This window comes from Dicentrarchus labrax, unplaced genomic scaffold, assembly GCF_905237075.1.
Source record: "Dicentrarchus labrax unplaced genomic scaffold, dlabrax2021, whole genome shotgun sequence".
Lineage (NCBI taxonomy): Eukaryota > Metazoa > Chordata > Actinopteri > Moronidae > Dicentrarchus > Dicentrarchus labrax.
This window is the reverse complement of record NW_026136708.1, coordinates 917,781-937,722: the sequence shown is the minus strand read 5'-3', so window position 1 is coordinate 937,722 and position 19,942 is coordinate 917,781. Positions and strand designations below refer to the sequence as shown.

Sequence of the window (19,942 nt, the reverse complement as noted above, 5' to 3'; positions counted from 1 at the left end):
TACTGTATAGGCTGCTGTTTGCACTGCACTTAATCATCTTGGAGGCGGCAGTGTGCAGTGCATACACGTTGCACATAGAGGGTTAATGGGAGCCCAACGGCACATTTTTGACCCTGGAACACCTTTGGCAGGTTAATCCAGCCCTGCTCACCACAGGTTGCATATCTCCATAAACCTTCAGCAGTTCACCCCACAAATTATGGTATCTTCTCAGACTGTTTCATTACAGACCTGAAAAAGTGAAACTGTTTAGTACATCAAAGGAAAAAGGTTTTGTAGTAGCAGAAGTGTATTTTCTTCCTTCCTATCTTGTTAATCTTCTCGCCACCCCTCAGATTTGTCTTGCAACTCCTAGGCTGGGACTCATTTCTGTTGCCAGGAAACAGATCTACGTTAATTTTCCACCAGTTGTTAAAATCCAAAATATTCATTTCTGAGATATGATCAAACACGGAGATCTTCATCAGGCTTTGCCAAGTAAACATCACAGAGCAAATCAAGCAAAATATACGGACAGGAACACACTCATCACACATGATTAATGAATCATCCCGATATGGACCAATCCCAGCAGCACTGAGGAATACTGATACTTCTGTGGTTCCTCTATGAAATTAGAAAAATAAAAAAAAAAACATGCAGAATCAATAGACCTTTTTCCAGCCATTTTGAAATGAAATAGTAGGGTAAACACAGGTGTTATCAATGATACTAATTAAGGTTTTGTTCCATTTAGGTCAAACAAATACATTTTCGAACATGTGAGTTTTAGTTTCTGTTGTTTATGAGGATTTATTCATTGAGTTTGTATATAAGGTTATTGTTCATTTTTCTGTTCTTTCATCTTGTTTTTTATTATTCTTTCTTTCTTTGAAATAAATACAAACAAACAAGCAAATAAACAAAGTCAGGGTGCTGCTTTATGCACATTGGTTCACTGGAAAGACTACATGGAACGAAGCCCTAATTATTATCAAAATGGCTACTGTTAAAAAGGTCTGTTACAACCACCAAATAAGCCACAAATCACCCCAACAGAAAACAATAAAAATAGAAACTGAAACATGGAAATATAAGGACATAATTATTGTAATAATAATAATAATTATTATTATTATTCTTATTATAATTATATGTAAATTGCACATATTCTTTATACTTCCTCTGCACATTCCTGCACAAACTGTACATATTGGACATATCTTTTCTAATATTTTGTACTGTACATTTTCCTATATTCTTTTTGTTTCTCGACTTTTTAACTTTCTCTTACTCTATGTTCATTATGCACCAAAACAACAAGGCAAATTCCCTGCATGTGAAAACGTATTTGACAAAGAACCTGATTCTGAAAAAAACCTATATTATTAGTGGACCAAAAAAAGTTTGTCAGGCATTTTCTTTTTCAGTTGGGACACTTTATTTTGATAGCCTTTAAAATTGATTTTTATTTATTTATTTTTTTTTGAAAAGAAAGGGAAATTGAAAAAAATGCAAACATTTAAGCTGCTTCGGTTTACTTGGACTTTTAAGGTGGTCTCACAAAAAAAACGAGTAAGCACTGGGCTACATTTGTTTTCCGTCTGCAGCTCGTGAAAAATGCCTTGTGTCATCTTTCACCGTCATATTCCCGCCGTGTACACCGGGAGGAGCGACTGGGGGAGGGGGAGGAGGAGGGGGAGGAGGAGGGGGAGGCAGCCGAAGCAGCGAGCACGAGGGGAGGGCTTTTTGCTAGCAGCCCCGTAGTGCTATTCTCCAAACTCCGCTGCGCACGTTCGGCGGAGTACGCGCGCGCTTCCCGCCGGCACCAACGCAAAGCCGCACCGCCGCTGACGATGTTGTGAATGAGGGGATGGAGTGACGTCAGCGGCCGAATGTCAACAATGTAGCGGCTGAGAGTAGGCGTTCCAGTCGAGTGTAACAAACAGCGGAGACGGAGCGGCACGCCGCGCTGGATTCTCCACGCACACATCACACACGCGCGCGCAGTCGTACACACCGTAGAATCACAGACGTTGTGTGTGTGTGTGTGTATGTGTGTGTGTTTTTTTTTAAAGTGAGAAATAACCGAGTTGCGGGCAGCTACGGGATAAGAAGTCACCTTATCTGCAGCCGGGAGGGCTTTGAGGAAACGACAAAGCGAGCCATCATGTGAAAGAACTTATGTGGGAAACGGAAAGAAGGGCTGGAATACGAGCGGAATAGAAAGTAAAAGGTGAGCTGCACGTTTCTTCTTCTCGCTCTGTTATTTCTTCCCAATCTCAGCCTGTTGTGGATGCTCTCTCTCTCTCTCTCTCTCTCTCTCTCTCTCTCCCACGACCGAGTTGCAAACTTGTGTTAAGTGTCGCAGCGGTGGGCTCCAGCCAGGAGAGCCCTCACCGCTCGGATATCTGGGAGGAAAAGTCACTTATAGAGGAAAAAACCGCATGCATGAATCTCGAAAGCTCGGCGGTGGTGCGAATATTGAAGGGTGTAATGTGCTGGGGTGTGAACGCGGGTTCAGGAGTGAAACTCAACTCTACCACATCCTGTTATGCTTTGAGTCAATACGCTGTGTGCGCTCCCTTTTCTCTCGGTTTTTTTTTTTTTTTTTTTTTTTTTTTTTGCGAAGTAGATGCGTCGGTGATCCCGCAGGAGGGTCAGCCATCCCGCCGCTCCAGCGGGGAAAAACAGCTCCATGAAAGAAGAAGCTGTCATCAAACGCCTCCCTTAATCACTACATGTATCATCAACTTCATTAGGAATATAATAGGTTATTATTGTTGTTGTCATTATTATCATTATTATCATTATTCTGTGCTCTACGGCATTTTTTCTGCCATTTCCCAATGTTAAATTTACTACACCTCCTCCTAAGTTCACATTAAAAAAATCCAAATATTTGCTGTGTAAGGACGAGCCTTATTTGCTCCGGCAGCCAATGGAATCATCCCAACCGCTCGACGGTGTCATTTAAGAGCCAATATATATTATTAACCCCTTATATGAAAAAAAAAAAGGAAAAAGATCGGGAACAAGCCCGACTGCTATCCCCTTGCAGGAGAATGGAAGATGTTGGACTCTCAGGTGGTGACTGTTATCACAACAGCTGCGTCTTTACGCGCGGTCCTGCATTGTCATGTGAACGGGCGCTGCAGCAGTGGCTTAGTCACAACGCTATGAGATCCCCTGTCACTCCTTTTATGTAGGGGTGAGTGGTGTAGCGGCGAATTCTGCTGCGATGCAACTCGGTGACAAGAGGATATAGAAAATAAAATGAGTTTGTGTGCAGAGACACAGCTCTTATGGATATGTTTCGTTTAAAATCATTTCAGAAAGCAGTTTGGTGGCGCATGCCGTTACGCATACGACCCCTTAACGCGTTAAAGGTGCCTAAACGAGTTTGTAACAGGAATAAATGGGCTTCAGCTCAGCTCTGAGTGTCTGGTGGTGTAAAATGAAGCATGAGTCCGCTCAGGCACTGGCAGATGAGCAGGCAGAATAAATGTGTTTATTCCGGGGACACTATTGTTTGATCGCCACGTGTTTTGCCTCGGCGGCTGAATCCTTCGGGGAGCGCAGTGATGCTGCCATTAACGCGGTGATACAGCATTTTGAGGAGCGGTGACATCCCACTGCCTCTTTGTCTGTTTGTGCTGATGCAACGGGATGATGGCACTGAGGGGACCGCAGCATCAGCCTCCATCCTCAGCCCCCTCTCTCATCATGTCGCCTTATTTCTGCTTTTTCTCTGAAAGGATAATTATTGGATTTCATGAACGCGCGCTGCAAGGGATTTTGAGCGCGTGAGGAGATGCACTTTAGGTCAGGCAGTAGTGTATAGCGGTTGTCATGTTAAAGGGGGAGGCTGTAATGAAAACACTGACATCGCTCTGCTTTCACAACACGTGCACGGTGGCAGCACTCATGCGCAGTTTTACGCACTGGAGCCTTTTGTTCTGTACAGTAGCCCCCGCTGCCTTTCTTTTTCCCATGCACGGCAATCCCCTGCTTATTGTGAGGGGGGGGTCCAAAACTGTAAACCCCACAGTGACTCAGTCAGGCTTAAATGCCACTTCATCCAATCAATCCTGCTTACACCACACTGTCATCTGAAATGTGCAATTCCTGTACATTCACTGCTCTGCATCGGGGATCATTGTTTCCTTTGTCCATCAGTGTGAAGAGGAATTGAATGAAAACGACATTTTGACCTTGATAGCTAATTTTCTACAGTATAATGATAAAACAAATACTAATAATTTAGAAAATGAGTCAGTTCTTCTGTATTTTAACACTAAACATAGTTTAACAGTCATTAACACAAACATACTATGAGCCAAGAGCCTGAAGTAGGCCTAGTAAAGAATATAGCATAGTGTTGTTTTGTGTGTATCACAACAGTTCAGTTATTGCGTCACATTTTTATGAATCCGTCTCTCTTCTGCACCGTATCATTATTGTAAACGCTGCAGCTTGTAAGTTAAATGAGTGATGTTGTTGTTTGGGGGTCAGGGCTGTTTCCAGGAATTAGCCATGGGAAGATATGACAATTTGATGCTATCATTGTCTTGTTTAAATGAATTGTCATACACAGTATTATCACTACAATCCTGAAAATATACTTGGTACTTTTAAAATGGCACTACAACATAGTGGAGTCATTTTACCATACATTCTGTTAATAAGCACATATGTTAATGCAGATAGGCACTTCATCTCCCTGCTCTGTGTTTTGGAATCTATACTATTTCCACACATCCTGTTAAACTTTGTGGGGGGCAAGCTGAACCTTCAGCCACGGTGACAGGATTAGGATTCTGGACTGACTGGAAAGATGGGCTCCCCCTTGTTCCCTTGTTCAAAATCAACCAGGAAATGAATATAGGACTGTATGGGATACTCATATCTACGGAGCCCCTAAAGGGACATGGGGAAGAAAATAAAAATGAAACTCACTCACTCACGCGCTCACGAGATACTTTCTCGTGCTCACGAGAGGTCCGTGTATGTTTTGGTCATTGGATTTTCCTTTCAGAAACGGGCATTAAAAAACAGAAAACGAGTGGTTATTTGATTTTCGTTTTAAAATACAAAAATTCAAATTGAAATACAAGGCGTTTTTCTTTTTCATGGTCAAAAAGGGATGAGCGAAATATAAAAAATGATTCGATTTTCATTTTCTATTTCATATAACAAAAAATAAAATCACTAGAAAACAGAAACGGAAAAATGGCCTGTTTTTGAGACCGGATGTTGTCATTTACAGGACGGTGCTGTGGAGAAGAACGAGCAAGGTACGTTTTATCGTGAGTCCGATCTCCATGGTCAAATCAGCCACACTTAAATTTCGAGTGTACAAGTATTCTCAGCATTATGGTAAATGCGGAGAAACAGCGTATTTACTTCCGGTTTTCAAAATAAAGGTATTAAGAACAGTAAGCTATAATTCGAACCTACATTTAAAATAAAATATGTTACATTAAAGTGTTTTATGCGCCCCTGATGAATAAAAAACACTTTATATCAAGTATCTTTACTGCACCAGTGTGGAGAAATGCCCAAATAAAAGTCTTTATTATATTTTATAATATTTGACCATATTTGAGGTACTGTAAAAACATATTGCTCAGTGTTTCCTGGCTACTGATGGTATATTTGACTTTTACACATATGAGACTACAAGCATACTTAATATCAAGCATTTTTACTGTACCAATTTGGAAAAATTCAACAATAAAAGTCGTCCATATTTGTACCTCCAAGTGGCTATTTTCATATATTTGAGCTACTAAAACCTTTGCAAAATTCCTGGCAATGGATGGTTTTTACTTCACATTAAGACTACAAGCATGCTTAATATCAAGCATTTTTCCCTTCCCAACTCGAGAAAATTAAAAAAAAAAAAATATATTTTTTCCCAAGTGGTATTTTCATATATTTAAGCTACTGTAAAAACATATTGCTCAATAATTCCTGGCTATGGATGGTATATCTTCCCTCATAATTGATGAATAATATATATATATATATATTATAATAATGAATAAAATCTTCATGAATAATACAGCATTTTAGCTCATTAGTGCCCAGGTCATGTGACCTAATGACTCCAAATCAGTGGTGGATCACATGACTACACAGACTGGTTAAGACACACCTCTTTTCATTAGCTTTCAATGGTCTTCATAATTTACACCAATAAGTCAATATAAAAAACGCAACCAGTCAAAATTGCCTTTTAATACTAATTTTAATTTGAAAACCGGAAGCTGGTCTTCTCTGTACAGTTACCGTAAAGGTCGCAATATGGTTGTACGTAAAATGTAGGAGCGGCTGGCTCGAGCAAGCCAAAACGAGAAACGGCTGGCTTGACCGCAGTGCCGTACCCTACTACGAAAATCAAATAACCACTCGTTTTCTGTTTTTTAACACCCGTTTCTGAAAGGAAAATCCAACCACCAAAAGATACACAGACCGGACCGCCACATACTATCTGTTCTCAGGAGATACAGCCTTAAGCCTGACACTCATCTGTCCTCCTTTTGAGAAAATAACTAAAAATGTGCGCCTTTTGACACATTACCTTGTTAGTTTAATACTTATTGGCTAAAAATGTTGCCATGTGTTGATTCCCGCTCAGGCCTACCACCAGGCTGTCAATCAAGCCCTCAGCTACAGAGAACACAACGTTAGCTAACGTCGTTGTTGGTTGTACAAATATGGACTTTTATTGTTGAATTTCTCCAAATTGGTGCAGTAAAAAAGCTTGATATTAAATATGTTTTTTATTCATCATGGTTGCATGAAACACTTTAATGTAACATATTTTATTTTAAATGTAGGTTCGAATTATAGCTTACTGTTCTTAATACCTTTATTTTGAAAACCGGAAGTGAATACGCTGTTTCTCCGCAATTACCATAATGCTGAGAACATATTACATTTAATAATTATTATATTCTATAATTTGGAGAAATTCAACAATAAAAGTCCATATCATATGTTCTCTGTAGCTGAGAGCCTGTTGTGGCAATCAGCACATGGCTCATTTGAATATTAAAATGAGCCATGTGTTGATAGGTCAGGACATGAAAATGTAACCAATGAAATTACTTATTTTGACACACATTTTTAGCCAATAAGTATTAAACTAACAAGGTAATGTGTCAAAAGGCGGACAGTTTTAGTTATTTTCTCAAAAGGAGGACAGATGAGTGTCCGGCTGCAGGCTGTATCTCCTGAGCACAGATACTTTTCTCTTGAGCACCAGATAGTATCTTGTGAGCAGGAGAAACGTTTCATTTTTTTACATATCAAATATCAAAGACAACTTGTTCCAGTGAGAATAAAACTACAATGTTTCGAGGGTAAATGTCAGTCTTTCACACAGTCACACATGTCTGCATCACAACTAGAAAACAAGGAAGTGAGTTTGATGATGTATGGCTCAAGGTTTTGTGCAGGAAATTACAATGATTGGTCAGTTTTGCAGAAAAGTTGCAGTGATTGGATTGGTTGAATTTGCCTTAATTGTTGTGATCGCAACATCGCAGCTTCCTGAAGAGACTATAACATCTGTAGCTTAAATCTCGGTTTTATGATTCAGCCCTTTTTTGCTTCTTTGTAAAACTTAACTTTGAATCAGTCGATTTAATGGATTTATTGCAAAGTTCTAATTAAAAGCCTTTATTTAGTCAGACCTATTGATTACAGCACAGGGTCCTCATCAGGGCAGAAACAGTAAAAACAGATGGATTGCACCTGGTACTCTATATATTCAATACACTGGAAATAAACATGGCTGCATCATATAATGAAATGACCTACAACTACCTCTCTTGGAAGCATAAAAAATAGAAAGAAAACTATTTCTAGCTATGTTTTTGTATTTGATTTATTCAGTTTCTTATTCAATATTTTCTGTATATTTGATGATATGAAGGTCAAAATGCTGTTATAGATTCTCACTACCAAGAACATAATTAATTAATAATACTTTATTTCATTTTTTATTTCATTGACTTAAAAGTAGCAAATTTAAGTATAAAATTAATGAAATCAGCCTGTGAAATACTCACTGTTCATGGTTCAAGGTTAATTTATTTGTCATTGTACAACAACACAAGGATGCACCAAGAAATGAAAGTTGTAATTCCTTCACGCTTTAAACACATAGAGCATTAAATTCAGATTAAAAGAATAATATATTACCGTGACGCAGTTTTGTTGCTAAAATCCACAAATTCCCTGAAAAAATACCCAGGATAATGTCCAAAATGTGAGGTACAACCTTATTTGGGGCTTCACTTCCCTAAAAAAAAACCTTTTTTAATTAAAGCATCCATAATTTACAACAATAAAAAATATTTAGAGCATTTTTACACTTCCTCTTCCTTTTATTTTATCCACCCCCGATGTTCTGTCACAACTGCAGGTGCATGAAAGCCCCCACTGAAGTCCTTTAATAAGATATTGTTGCGCAAAATGACCGTTATTATATAACAAGGCTGACATCTCTCAAGTTGACTCAGGCTTGGGAACATCTTTTAGTCTGAGCGAGGCTGTTTTGGGGATCTCGACATAATGAGTCCCTCAGGGTTCCCAGCCACAGCTGAAATCCCATACGGCAACAGGATCCCTCCATGTGACCCTGCTGGTCCCCTCTTGGTGTTTTCCATTCTGAACTGTACTGTCCTGATCTGGCTCCTCCAGGTTTCCTCTGAGCCCTTGGCAATTGTGTTTTATGTTGAAGTTCCTATCAAGCTAATTAAAATCCTGATGACAGAAGAAGCTGCTCGCGTTGAAAAGTAACCAAGCACTTATGGGTTAATGATTCATGAAATTGCAGTTGGAGTAGTATGTGATGGAGTGATCTCTTTGTGTGATCGTTTTTCCTGATGACAATCCCAGCAGCCCCTTAAGGTGCTAGAAGTGCATCATTTTTGATTCTTATGAGGCATACTGTAGCAGGAATGCGGTTTAAAAGAGAAGCAGATCCTCCATAAAGAAATGAACAAAAAGCTGCAAATCCCCGTCTCTCACATAGATTTTTTTCCTCCCTGCATCATTAAAGGATCGTTTGCATCGCTGAGGATATTTGAGTAACCCCCACCAGCTCAGCTCAACATCCAAAGCCAGTGCCTTGGCCAGGAAAAAAGGAGAAAACATGTTCCCATAGCTCTCCCACGTCAGCACAAAGGCATGTTTAACTGGGCTGCTGCCAGTGTGAGGCGTAGATGGAACAGCACTGCTGGGAGAAATCTAAGATCCTACACTTTACACCAAGGGCTATTGTTTCCCCTCTCTCTCTCTCTCTCTCTCTCTCTGTTGTGATCTCTTCTCTCCGTCATATCATGGCTGCTCATTCTTCTTCTCCCGCCGTTCACGGCAGCGATGTGCACTGGCTTTATCGCCCGGCATGTGAAATCAGATTGCATTATCCCAGCAACTCCCATCAGTCTGCGGTTGCAGAGTCAGTGCCTGTCTGTGTGTTTGGAGACACTTGCCAAGAAGCTATCAACTCTAAAGCACCACAGGCAGATTTCTGATTGTTCTGTTTTGGTAAGGGTTTTTTTCCCTCTTGTGTTGCCTGTAAGAAATTATCAAGACACGTAAATCATCCTGATAGTTGCGTCAAACCTATTTGATGATCTCACTGGCTTGTCAGAGCGCCTCAAGCACAGAACTTCACCCTGTGAACTCTTTCTCTTTTTCCTCCTGTGGTCATCCTTAAGGTTACAACTGTGCAAAACACATTGAGCTAATGAAATGATGTGCATCTGGTCCTAATAGCTTTGGAATTAAACACTGGAAGGGTGGAAGAGTAGTTATTGAAGCAGTTTAGAAGAATGAGCCGTGTGTAAAGCGGCTTTCAGTGAATGAAGCGAAAACATTTAGCGTGGTGTAATGACCTGTTTGTGTTGGATTAGTGCAGCACTACTACTACTACTACTACTACTACTACTACTACTACTGGCAAGGGACTGGAGAGTCTTGCAGAGTTGTGTTTAAACTTGCACCCACTGGGCTGCACAGAGCACAGTGTGGAGGTGCTGCTGCTACATTTGGCTTCCTAACATTCAGTGAGCTGGAGGTGCACACGGCTGAACCCGGCACCGCTGCTGTTCCAGCAAAGTTAGTTCCTCAGTCAGAAGAAGAAGCCAGGCTGGAACATTCTATGGAAGACAGTTAGAGCCAATTCATTAAAAAACTATATCTTGGGATTGTTTTAAATTCCTGATTTGATGTAAGTTTGAACTCTAGATTTCTTACATGATAATGAGAATTTTCAGAATTCTGAAATTAAATTCAGAATTCTCATTGTCTTTAATTGATTTAATAATTAAATTCATCTTTCTTTCATTCTTCACATGGCCTTGACAAGCTGGAGGTGTACACAGCTAAACCCGGCCCATTGAATTCTGCCATATTAGTGTAAAATTATACGATGTAACATATTAAGGGAAATTAGTAAGCGTAAAAAACCTTTCTGTTTTCATTCCTTTAAGGGTCATCATAACTGATAATAATTAAAAATTGTGTAATAGCATAAACTGTGATCATTAGATAGATGTTATTTGACCTTGATAATCTAATACTGTTGCAACCCTACTCCCGAGACTGAAGTCAGTTCTTAACAGAATTGTCGTTTTCTCAAAACTGACTTTATTCTAGTATATTTATTTAATTTCTTATTTGATATAAGTTTGAACTTATATCAAAGTTTGAAGATTGAATTCTTTCTGCAATTTCTTGCATCATTCTGAGAATTTCAGAATTCCCATTGTCTTTATAATAATTTGACAGCTAAATTCAGTGTTCTTCACAGGGCCTTGACCCTCTACTGAATTCAGCATTAGAAAAACAAAAAATGATTGGCAATGAGTTAAATTCAATTGAAATAAAGATTCAATTCTGAATTTTGTGCTTTCTGAATTTTAAAATGGTTTTCTTTTCATAATGTATTCATTTCAAAAACATTTTATTCACATAACCCTTATCTTTCCTGAGACTCTCCTTGATTTCCGATTTTTTGAATTTTGAGAATTGACTTTTAGATTTAAGATTTCCTTTTTCTTAAAATTCTGACTTTATTCTTGTTAGGCCTACAGATGTTTTCCTTTTATAAATTTTACTTCTTCTTATTCTATTCTATAATTTTATCATCAAACTGAGGTCTCCTTTTATTGTCATTATCTATTCATTTCAGAATCTCAAAAAATTTTGTTCAAATGGGCCCTAAATTCACTGTTAAACTCACTGGCAGTTGAGTAACAGTCATATTTACATCTGTAATATGCAGAGCATTGCATTGTGGGAATGTTGAAATTTATGAGGGATAGTTTTGTCTTGATTCTGAAAATCTAATGTCAATTCTCAAATTTCTCATTTTGTACTCAGGATTCAAAAAATAAATTCAGAATCCTCATTTTGTTCTCAGAATTAATTTCAGATCTCATATCATTTTTATTGATGTGGCCCTAATAATACAGATTTCCTGCTGCCAGTTGGACAGTTCAGTTGTGAAATTGCCACTGGGACACCTACCTTGATAAAAATAGCTCTGAAACTTCAGCATGTGTTACGGTTGTCTCTGAGCATGCTCCTGAACAACCAATCCTCCATATTTAAACAAGTGCTTTAATGAAGCATTTTTTGCATGTTGTTTTCAATTCCGCTGACTTGTGTGTGGTCTTTTTTTTATTTTTTATCATTTTAAGCGTCACAGAATGTGAGTGACATGTATGCTACAGTTTTCTCCCCCCTGAGCCCACTGAGAAAATGGCAGCCAAAGAGCCACATCAAGTGCTTTTACTGTGACTAGATATTCACCTTGGTAACAGTAACAGAGCAATTATCACTGCATTGAGCTAGGCCAGCTCCTCCATATATTCATGTTGCATTTTCTTAGGGTTGTTGAGGTTATTCATAGTAAACACTGTTGTCTGTGTGGTCCCCAGAGCCCAGCCCCCTGCTGCTGCAGTAGAAATGATATGCATATCAAATTAGAGCAGTTTGCTGTGAAAACGAGGCGGTGTAAACAGAGTGTGTCTCCAGGGTTAGGCCTCCTCTGGTGTTTGCAGCTCCTCTCCGAGTCCTCCTGGGGAACACCGCAGCGTACAGTAGTAGCAGTTCCAGTTTAAAGTCCTCCTCTTGTCTGTCAGCATTTTTTCTCTTTGCAGCTGCTGAGTCACATAAAAGTGGAGGCTCTCACTGACCAGATAACAGCCACTGCTACACACATACAGTCTGTCCTCACTGCCATTCATGTTCTTTGTGCTGCATAATTCATCAGTTTAGTTTTTTCCTCCATTAGAGTAGTGCGTAACTATCAAATCAGGATCTCGTTGACAAAGCAATCTCACCTCAGGGTCCATTTATTAACCGTTCTTGAGCTTTTGATCAGATTACATGATCACTGGCAGGTTGAGATGATCAAGGTCAGGAATGAGCTTTTAAACTCATATTTAAGTCGTTAAGTGTGGAGGTAAATAAAAAAATCTGTAAATCCATCACAACTCAGAAACACCATCTCCACAATGGAGATCATGTGATATGATTGAAAGGTCCAGCACAGCTACTAAGTGGACCTGGAGGTAGGATTGTTTCATTAACAGCTGCTTCCAAGATTAAGAATTAACTTTGAACCTTATATACAGTTTTATTATTTTATTCATTATCAATAGATGTATATGAAAATATGATTGTCTTAATGATTATATTAATTCCTTTTAATATTTGTTTTCAACTAGAATAGAAGAGAAACCTTATGATACAATTTGGCTGCCATTATTATTATTAAATATCCCCATAAATAAAAACTAGAAAGCCCTAAAAGAGTGCATACCTCCACCAAGGCTGCATAGTCATTACATTTATTTTATAGGAAAAAAGAATCATCTGAAACTAGATCTCTATCAAAGCTCTGTAAGTAATATTATAATACAATACTCTTTTAGATTTAATTTAGTACTTTATCAGAAAATAGCTAAAATGGTCAGAAAAGTCAATCTATTCATTGCTAAATACTGCACCAAATTTCAGTGTATAAAATAAAAATAAGAATAGAAATAAAAGTAGACACGGCAGTTACACCAGAATCAAATGTTGCAGTAGTGCAAACAGGCTTCTATAACGTGGTCAAGATTCACGAAAGTGTAGACAAAAGTCCAGAGACAAGGAATAGTAGTGAGAGAGCAGTTGCAACAGGCTACCGCTTGTTGGTGATGGATTACTTTTAGTTAGAAAAGTTGAACACATGGTTAACACATCTGTAAATACAAGTGCATCTGGCAGGAGACAGCTATTGGTTGCTGGTCACAAGCACGCTGTGTCCCCCCCCCCGCACAGACAGACAATGTGCCTCTTCCTCTGAAGTTTGAGGTCACATCCTTATATGTGACACCTTTGTGTTGTGTTCACTGACAGTGAAGTGCACTGCAGCAGTGAAAAGTTGCCTATAATGCTGCCGCAATCATCATTTGTTATTTCTCTTGCTGAGTTATTAGAGTCAAACCCATTACACTGTGTGAATATATTAGTAGCACAGTATGTAGCAGTAACTTGGTTACACACTGCTGCTGAGGAAAAAGATTTTTGGCTAAAAAACTAGTTAGTGTTTATGGTTTCTGTTTATTCCTATAACCCAGACAGACTCCCGTAGGCAGCAGAACAGATTGGGTGTCAAAGATACTGTGATAGATTAGTGATAGATTGGATTTTAACATACATTTAAGGCCATTTGTAAGCCGAGCTCAGTGTAATTTTGTCATCTAAAGACATGCTTTTTTATTGAGCCTGACTAGTACATTGTGTCAGCTGCTGTTTCCAAGATCAAGAATGAATGGTCGATCTTAAGTTTTATTTTAAATGTTTTTTGTTATTTATATATTGTATTATTTTTTGTGTTTTTTATACTGTTTTGCTTCATCTGTTTATAGTTGTTTATTGTTATTGAAGTAGTTCCCCCTGAGGGGATGACATATAAAATACATTAATAATAATAATATTATTATTTTTATTATGGCTAGGTATACATGTTTAGATTTTAGTGTTAATGGAAGTTATGTGATTATTTAATGCATTTGCGATTGAGTTTAACAAAGAATGTTGTCTAAAAAAAGCCTCCATTCAAGAATGTAACTAAATAAACTAGTCTTTAAAATGTACATATATCAGGAGTAAGCTTCCGATTAAGATTACAAATTTGACCACTCATTTGATGCCAGGACAACTGTCAGACTGTACTAAAAAAGCAGTTAATATATACTAGTTCAAATGATTTAAATTCCAAATTCCAATGGCTTTTACCATTCAAAATTGTTCTGAATGTTCAATTCTAAAATATATTTCCTTTCCATATCTTTATTACAAAAAGTTTATGTTAAATGTTTATGAAAAAAAAAAAAATATGGGCCTCAAAAATCAATTGAGCACATTTCTTTTGCACATTTTACCTTCAGCAGCAATCACTGATTCCTCACTGCCAGCAGTCCTTCTCTGTGTTTTCCAATGAGTTAAAATAGCTTTGTAGTCACTGATTGTAATTTAAAGCATTAGTTATAAGGGGCAGTTCCCATCTTGCTAGAGGGCTTGACGTTTCCTGCCAAGGTCACTTTGTCTTCCCCCGCCTCTCTCCCCGTCCTCTGGGTCGATGGGAAAAAGAAGTGGCGCTCAGTCAAGCATAGTGGAAGGTATTTCAAACAATCAGCGGATTCCTGGTACAGGGAGTGAGATCATTGTTTTACTGAAGGAGTGGGGGAGGGGGGGAGGGGCTGGGGGGCTGGGATGACCCCCGTGGCAGGACGTTGTTGTCCGTCTGCCAGAGCCTGTCAGTGATCGCTGTGAACTTGGAGGCGACACCGGCTGTGGCAGAGGTCAGAATTCCTCCCTAGATGGATTTATTTGTACTGCTTTGCACATCAGAGACACCCCACAAAAACAAAACACTCCCATTGTGTCTGTGAGGCATGTTAACATGGAGCCCTGCCATCTGTGGCTGATGAACGTATGTATAAATAGGAAATAATAAGCATGCTTCTCTGGAAATGCGAAGGGGAGAGCTATTGATCATTCAGTACAGTCAACAATTTGATCTCTTGCTTGTGTTGTGAGCTCACATATCAGAGATGACAATGAGAAATCATTATAGTAGCGTGATCATGAACGTATACCATAATATAAGATCATCAGCTCGACTGCACAACATTCATCTTTGAAGTGACAGTTCACTCATAGGGCAACAAAACATATTTCTTCATTAACCTTCATGGTACCTAGCCATGTGATTTGTGCTGGTTTTCAGGTATCTGCCTGTGACATTTTGTCTAAACCCCAATACAATTAGGTATAGCTGAATGGTTCATTAATTTTATATGAAATAAATTACCATTTGAAATGTTCAAATCACAAGAGACAACTGTTAGCGACTGACTCAAACTACAGAATTATATTTTTGTTTGTTTTTAAACTTCAAGAATAAAACAACAACTCTGTATCATTTTGATGTTAGAAAAAACAGAATGGACTGTATGGATTTGCCCTTCAAATAAACACAAAGTGGTAAGTTATTCTTGCAACATTTCCTGCAGGGTGTCTGCAAGGCCTTAAAAAGCCTAAAATATAATCTTCTGAATTTTAAAATGTCTTAAAGCTGCAGTAGGTAACTTTTATAAAAATAACTTTTTGTCATATTTGCTGAAACTTTCACTTTATCCTGACAGTAGTACATGAGACAGATAATCTGTGAAACAATCAGATGCCTCGGACTCATTCTAGTGCTCCTAATGACATTTGCAAGAATCCACCTGGCATATAGTCAAAGTTTCAGCAAATATAACAAAAAGTAATTTTTTATAAAAGTTACCTACTGCAGCTTTAAATATGATTTTGACAGGTCTTAAAAACCAACTCGATTAATGACATTAACGTTATTTGTATGAAGTAGCATTTTTTAGTCTTAAAAAGTTATTTATATAATTAATATAAATTCAACCCGTTGAAACCTCCATAAAGCCTGTCCTGACAGGTACTGATTAGCAGCTAGCTTGGTAGATGTAGTCAAGAATGACCAGCAGCTGAATATCAAAAAATGTGGTTGCAACTTCGAAGTTAAACTTTTATGCACATCATATCATTATTTTAAGCTTTTTACCTTAATAACTTTGAATCAAGACCTCGAAGATTTGAAACTGTGAAGCATTTCTCACTCTAAAAAGCTAACGTTGGCTTGAGCAGCTGTGCAGCAAGTGCAGGGTTGCCAGGCAGATACGAACATTTCCACTGTCAGATATAACTTAACTGCTGTTTTTAATATTAACATAAACAGTGTAGCTGTGTCACTAATGTAATTAAAACTAGCTAACGTAACTTTTTTAACGTAACGTAACTTTTTTCCAACAATGGAACAACCTTATAAGCAACATCATTTAATCTGATAGATGATGAAGATAGTTAAGTGATAATTACTTTAACTGTACTGCAGAATACTTAATAGGCCTAGAGGTTGATTTATAGAAAATAACTGCAATTTAGATGCACATTTTTATATTGGTTTGAAATATATTTTTGACTTTCTGGTGCTCACAGAATTAAAAAATGACACTTCCTATTATTATGAATAGTCAATAGACCATAAAGTTCTTCTGTAGAAAGTAATTCCAATTAAAATGTTGACATCTCACAACCTGGTTAAATAAAACCAAAATGAAATGCATGACTTGACCTGATAGCACCAAGGGTAAATTAGAGTTTTTCTTCTTTCCCAGGCAATATCTCAACTACTGTGTGCATTTTGAGGCAGTTTACAGTAAACCGAATCATATCTTCATTGACGTTGAAGCAGTGGAGTGTAAAACAACAAAGCCTGTGTGTGGTTTGGTAAAGAAGTGCAGCTGTAAAGGAGTTTGTATGAGGGAGGAGAAGAGGGTTGTGGGGAGGGGGGCATCCTGTGAGACCAGCACAGGTGGTTGGGAGGGAGTTGGTGTAGTGGTGGGAGGAGAGGGGGTGGGGGGGTTGTGGGCGTGGAAGTGCAGTAATGTGCCCACTTCCTGCACCGAGCCCCCGTACTGTACTGTAAACCAGTAAGCTTACAACAAGATCAGCAGGATTTGCTAGCGGTGGCTTCCTGCCATTTCACAGCAGGCTGCCATAGGTGGAGATCCTGTCTGTGCACTCTAGTGGCCCACGGAGCCTCGTTCTTTTCCTTGTGGTGTTTTTTTTTCTAATCATGGTGCAGAAAAAGGAGCAAGAAAGGGAGCATTAATTCTACAGCAAGAAAAAGCTATGGATTGAACGCATAAAAACGGAGGGGATGACGTTTACCCTGATAGGTTTTCCATTTGTTACACACAGATGTGGAGTGGAAAACATGAAAGTCTATGCGTTGGGTTGAAACCATCTATGCAGCCTTTCCTGTGGGGGGGTTTATCAAGTGAATGAGCCTATAAAAACATAACACACTCTCAGGGCATGTTCTCACATCTGACATGTTCAGTCCTACTTTGGAGAATTAACTGCTGTTGGTTTGGCTCGATTGGTTGGATGAGAACTTGGGTGGCACCAAAAAAACCCTATCGTCCTTCACGTTAACCTCATTATGGGTCGTTAGCTGCATGAGTAGACTAATTATCGATTTACAGATATTTAAATTGTTGCCAAAAAGTGCAGTGATATTGATCAATTCTGCAAAACCTCAGATTCCTCAGGAATTAGGATGTGGTTCCAGACCCCCGATATTAGCGGTAAATATGCAAATTCATCGCCCAGAATGGCACAGAAATTAAAGCTGAAACCTTTTAGATATTTGATCATGTGGAATTTGAGATGAAATAGTACTTGTACTTGTAGTTGTTTTCACGTGCATTCCATTTGTGTCTAAAATATATATTTTCACTGACTACTGTTTTCTTTCTGTCTGTGCATATATCTTATGCAAGCATGCTCCAGCCTTTGGTGTGAAGATAATTTCAGACTAATGCTATAGTGTTTGAAGCTCCAGTTTGAACAGACCTTATTAGTAATAATACCACAAGTATTGAGATGTAAAAGCTGCCTAAGAGCAAGTTTTAGCCTTCGGCACGCAGCCATGCAGATTTTATTTCAGCAATAATACGTTTTGGGTGTTTGCATTGGATGTATTTTTTTCAGTTCTTCACATTTGTTTTCTTAATTGCTTGTTTATGATGTGCAGAATCTATCAGAAATATTAACTTGCAAATCCCGTCATTCTATCCCTAGTTAGGGCAGAGAACTATAGAGTAACTAGAGGAAATGACCCCAGAGCACGAGGGCTTTATGGGCATAAGAAGACAGATGTTGACATCCGATAGCCAGCAGTTACTCACTCTTGCAAAACCTCATGTAATAAAATAAGTTTTTAATGATGTGACATCCAGAAAAGGTAAATTACTGTCACTGTCAGTTTGAGCCCCGGTGAGTTTGCAGTCAGGAGGCGTGAACCTAAATGACCCAGATAAACTCTAAAGCAGCACAGGAAACTAACGGTAGGTGTTATCTGAGTTCATGGTCAGTTCAGTGTGTGTCCACCTGTGTCTCCCTCTGGGCTGCAGTGAGTAAGCAGACTCTTGTTGTTGTCTACCTGCAGCGGTCACATGCTGCCCTGTGTGGTCTGCTGGCCGGGCCGTGTCATTAAGGACAGATGGTGAAAGGTCAACAGCTCCTGAGTTGTGGATGATGATACTGTTGATACTGAGTCACAAGGTCTGCATCAGCCAAAAAATGTTAAAACGACGGAGGCGGAGGAGCCTGTGAAGCCGCTACCTGCCTCTGACTTTGAAACATTTTACTCACAGCTATTGTGTTTGACTTTAAAGGTGAATTTTTAATGATGATTTTCTTCTGTTTCTGGAAATGAGATTTTCAGTGGTTAGACACAACGTCAGAAGTTGTCTCAGTCTTGAGTGGGTTCTTGCAGTCTGGCAGTTAGAAGCATTTGCTTATCAGCATCTGTTTCATTATGCGTGAACTCTCTTTTTACATGACAGTGTGTGTGATCACCTTTGCTCTCTATTTTGTAGTCTCAGCATGTGGCGCATTTTGTGAAGCAGCTGTACAGATACTGTATTATTACTTCATTATTATTGTATCAATGAGAGGAGTGGGTATTAACTAACTTGGTGTTAGTTACACTTTTGCATTGCTGTTTCATTTTTGAAACCTTCATTTTTGTCCTTCACATTACTCCTGGCCCAAACCAATTAGTCCTGACTCTGGGAAATAAATAGATTTTGACAATTCTGATAAGCGACAAATGTTATAAGTCATTCATCAATTTTTTATCAGTATTTAATTGGGTTGAGCGATGACTTGGCTGAAATGATTATACGCTCCAGATAATGTATTTTCTAGAAGTACAGGTTTTATAGAGTAAGAGTCAGAGTATCAGAGTAATGTGTTAATATCTGTAGATATAACAACTTTTATTTATAAAAAAACAAGTGTAAATACTTTCTATATACAGTTCTCTGTGCTGAAGCTACATTCTGGGGCTGTTTTGTAAACAGTTTTCTATTATAAATAGCAACTTCTGATCAACCCATATCAATATCAGGCTCAAAGTAACAGCTACCAGTTTAAGTCCTCCCATTCAAGTACAGATACAAATAAGCTGGTTGCACAGATCCAGATAATGGTGTAAATTGGGCTCTTGGAAATTGTGAATAGTATTTTGATTATTTTCTTACATCTTATTATGTGTACTGACTCACTGATTCACCAGTTAATGTCAGAACTTACCAACAGATGAGCAGATAATAGAGATAATTGTCACGAACCTTGTCCCGTGACGCACTTTGTGACTGCTGTTCTGGAAAAGTCAGTACTTCATTATTATTCTATCAATAAGAGGAGCTGGTACTGTCAGCCAACAGGGCCCAGCTTTGTTATAGTTCCACATGTAAAGACTTCAGTTCACTTAATTCATTCACTGCACTTTGTAATT

At 38.6% G+C, this 19,942-nt stretch overlaps 1 protein-coding gene across 2 annotated transcripts in view; it reads left to right on the top strand.

Moving 5' to 3' along the window:
- Positions 1–1,793: 1,793 nt before the first annotated feature.
- Positions 1,794–19,942, top strand: part of bach2b (BTB and CNC homology 1, basic leucine zipper transcription factor 2b) — a 106,295-nt gene continuing 88,146 nt past the window's right edge. For both annotated transcript variants that reach the window (XM_051409891.1, XM_051409890.1), the window contains exon 1: positions 1,794–2,215. The gene's annotated coding sequence lies outside the window, so the exon portion shown is untranslated. The remainder of the gene's footprint in view (positions 2,216–19,942) is intronic.